Genomic DNA, 4,309 nt, shown 5'->3' on the forward strand with positions numbered 1-4,309 from the left:
AGAAAAGAAAAGAAAAGAAAAGAAAAAAGAAATGTAGACTGTGAAACTCATTCCAGAGGCACTGGCTTAAAAATGTATTTGTATTTTTCAAAATCCTTTATTTTAAGCATCAGAACCTGGCTTCTGAATGTCAAAAGTTAAATTCACATGGAAGGGCTGGTGAGTTAGCTCAGTGGACTAAGCAGCTGCTTAGACAAGCGCAGGGACCTTGCTCGACCCCTGGCACCACAAGCCTTGCCAGCCCACCGAGACCAGGCATGATGGTGTGTGCTTGTAATCCCAGTGCTGGGGAGGCTGAAAACAGGAGGATCGCTACAAGTCTGAGCTGCGTAGTGAGACCCTATACCAATACATTAAACTTTTTTTTTTTTAATTCACAAGGGAGTTAGGACATGAAGGTGTTTCTATCATTCACAGACTTGGAAGAACACATGCCCTCACAGGAACGAGCTTTCCCTGGTCCAGAGAGGGTGAGCGCCCTGAAGAGTGAGAAGCAAGAACAGCTGTGATGAGTGTCCTGTGCTGGGCCAGTTCTGAAAAGGGAGTGGGGGGAGTCATGGGGACTTCAGGGTGGCTGGGGTCCCTCCGAGTGGAGGGAACTGAACCCTAAGCGTCAGTGTCCCAGGCTTCCTGCTGGACAGGTTGCAATGGCATTGGGCATGAGCAGTAAAGGTAACCAGATGAGCCTGAGGAAGACTTCACAGTTGGGAGGAGGCAGTTGGCGCAGATGATCACTGGGACCTCCTAGAAGATGAACACACTGGGACGTCACAGAGGGAAGGGTAAAGCACGGACAGGGACCAGGTGGAGGGTGGCCTCTGACCTCGCCACCACACAGACTGCCTCCTCCTCATCAGACTGCACTGACTTAGCCCTCGGAATTGAGGGGTGGCCGTAGTGAGGAGGAGAGAAGAGAGAACAGAGCTTGACTGACTGAGAAAGTCTGACTGACGAACGTTCCATTTCTGCCCCAGGAAGAGTGAGGGCTCAAGTGAGAGGCCAACTATGCAGGGTCAGGGAATATAGCTCCGTGGTACAGTATGTGCTTAGCAGGCATGAGAGCCTAGGTTTAATCCTCAACACACACACACACACACACACACACACACACACACACAGAGAGAGATAAAAATCAAGTTTACCTTTGAGCAAAAATTATGAACGCCTTGTTTCTTGCACACTAAGATGTATACTAAAACATGTTCAAGCTCAAGCTTGTATCTCTTCACATGCCTGTCTACCCACTAGACAATACACTCCTCACAGTAGGAACCATGTCTTTTCATCTCTGACAGCCCAGTACCTAGTATAGCACCTGAAATACAGAGGGCCATGGTGTATGCTGAGTAATCCATCCACCTGGTGCCTATCCATGCTGGACAAGCCCAGCATTGGCAGGCACCTTTGGTGGAGTAAGCTGACCCAGGAGCACAGCCATTCAGCCAGCGCTTCCTAGGTATTTGGGACAGAGAAGAGGAGAACACAGAGGAGAGGCAGCCTATGGAAATTCCAGGAGGCGGCACCTTTGTTTAGTCCCTGGAAATTATAAGGTCGTCAGGCCAGAAAGAATTCCTTTCAGGACTGAGTAATCAGTATAAGATTTAGACCCATACAGAATTAGACAATTCTACCCTGAGCCTGCTGACAGGACTAATTTTAGGTGAATTTTACTTTTGTGTTTATCGTATGATTTAGATTTTATGATTTAGATCAACCTGCAAATCCTCACTTAGGCTGTTGCTGGTGTCTGATATGCCGTAGTCAATACACCCACTATGCCTTTAAACCTGTAGTTGTCATCAGTGCTAAAACGGAGATACATTTGGGGAAAGAAATGCTTCAAGTTGCCTGTTTTTAGTTTTATGTCTCTTGGGGTCACCAAAGAGCTCAATAACTTTTAAAACAAAGGGTAAGGGGCCAGGGAGATGGCTCAGTAGGTTAAGTGCTTCCCTGGCAAGCACAAGGGCCCAAGTTCAATCCCTGGTTCAGCTAAATAAATAAATAAATAAATAAATAAATAAATAAGTAATAAAACAAAGGGTAGCTGTAGGGAGTGTTCCAGAGCAGCAGGTCCTGGAGATCAGGGAGTGGCTCTCAAAGTAGAGAAATGAGACAGACTGGAGAAGTGGGGGTGTGTATTCCTTGTGGGTTCTGCAGTCATCCCCAGGGCCTCCTGTATGCAAGCAGAGCAGGATGTGGGAGGAATCCAAGAAAGACCAAAGGTGTTTCCCCTCCTCCATCTCCCTTCACGTTAGTCTTTGGAGCCATGGGTCCAGCCACCTGCTTGGCACCATCTTCTGTCTTGGACGAGGTGGTGTCCTTTGAAGGAAGAACATTGGATGGACAACAGCCAAAGTGAACCTTGGGGCAGGCACCTACTCACCAAATCATTTCCTGGCCTTGTGACGCAGAGATACCATGTAATTATGAAATCATAATGCACATAAGTTGGCTTGAAGAAATTAGACACATAAACCAAATTGCCAGGAGCAAGGAGATAAGATGGATTTCTCAGGGCCAAGCGAGAGATGTGGAGGCAAGTGATGTGGAGGCTTGGGTTTTTTAGTGAGAAGTCATGGTTGAACCAAATCTAACTACTGCAGAGAGGTCAGTCACTCCTACCTTCCAAAGCAAAGAAAGACCAATAGCTCAGCAAAGCTGTGGAATGCAGGAACTGAAGATTTGTCTGGGAACATTCTGGAAAGATGGGCCACCAAGCAGCCCGTTGTCTTCATTGAGTCATATCTTCTAAATCAGGGTGAGTTTCTCCCAGAGTTCAGTAACTGACCAAATTATGGACATGTTATGTAACTTAGAAACAAATGTGTCCTCATCATCTCAGTCCATTCAGACTGCCACAACAGAATGGCATCACCTGAGAAGACGTCTCTTTATCACAATTCTGGAGGCTGAGGAGTTGGGTGTGTGGCAAGGGCCTGCCCTCTGGCTCAAAGATGGCAGCAGTTGAACATCTTCGTGCTGTGCCCTCACAAGGTGGAAGGGCCAGTTGGCACTCTGGGATCTCTCTCTTAAGGGTGCCTGTCTCATTGTGATCTACTCAACCCTGCCAGGTTCCATCTCCTTATATCCTAACCTTGGAGGTTAGGACTTTAACAGGTGAATGTTGGTGTAGACACAAACTTGCAGGTCATAGCAAATACCAATGTCTTTGGAAATTTATTTATTTGCAGAACCAGGGATTGAACTCAGGCCTTTGAGCTTGCCAGGCAAGTGCTTATTCTACTCAACCATCTCCCCAGCCCTTGTCTTTGGAAATTTAGCCGCACCAAATGGAAAGGCATCAGGAAGAAATGATGGAACTTTTTCCTTCTGCTTCCACTTTGACTTTCACTTTTCCTGCCAGGAGTCTGCCAACCTCTCTGCCTCTCTGTTGGTATGAAGCAGCTCTGTACTGAGTGGAGGAAATGCTTAGTTGTTTTACAACAAGGAAAAAACTCACATCACTAGTGCATCTCAATATCGAGTCCTTGTTCCAGTGCGAGAGCTTGAAAAGTGTGAGTAAGTGTGCCCCAAGAATGAATGGCCAGTAATGTGGAGACTGAAAAATCCTGAAAAGAAATTGAGTCATTTGTAGCACATTGTGGAATTGTCACCTTAGATCCAACAGAAGTTTTAAAAAAAAGAAAAGAAATCAGCCATATCAGCAATTCTCAGGATTACAATCTTCACATGTGCTATCCATGTTTAACAAGTGAGAGGGCTTTTTTGTTTGTTTAATATTTAGAAATATGTCCGTGTTTCCTCCTTCACTTGGGTTTAGGTGTGGTGACTTTCATAAAGTATTCCACAAAGATTTCTTTATTAACTTTACATTTGGGTTTAATTTATAAACATTTAAACCCACAGTCCCTGTGCTTGTCTAAGCTTGCTTAAGCAGGCACTTTAGTCTGCTGAGCTATCTCATGGGCCCCTGTCAGTTTTTTGAGGCATGGTCTTGCTATGTAGTTTAGGCTGGTCCTGAACTCACCATGCAGCGTAAGCTGCCTTTGAACTCAGGGTGATACTTCTGCCTCAGCCTCTAGAGTGCTGGGGATGTAAGCATGCTCCACCCCACTAGACTAATTTAACTTCATACAAGTCTATTTCTTCTTCTCTGGGAGAGATGGCTCAGTAGAATAAGCACTTCCCTGGCAAGCACAAGGCCTGAGTTCAATCCCTGGTTCTGCCAATCAATCAATCAATCAATCAATCAATAAATAAATAAAGTCTGCTTATTTCTTCTTCTCTGGATCAGACTGTAGTTTATCAAGGACAGGAACATGTGTGGGTGTACTCAGTAAAAAGTCAT

The 4,309-nt window shown here is 45.5% G+C and overlaps 1 pseudogene; it reads left to right on the plus strand.

Moving 5' to 3' along the window:
* The first annotated feature begins 647 nt into the window (after positions 1–647).
* The window catches only part of LOC101571949, a 6,258-nt pseudogene continuing 2,596 nt past the window's right edge, over positions 648–4,309 (plus strand).

The sequence above is a fragment of the Octodon degus genome, unplaced genomic scaffold, assembly GCF_000260255.1.
Source record: "Octodon degus isolate 3935 unplaced genomic scaffold, OctDeg1.0 scaffold00019, whole genome shotgun sequence".
Lineage (NCBI taxonomy): Eukaryota > Metazoa > Chordata > Mammalia > Rodentia > Octodontidae > Octodon > Octodon degus.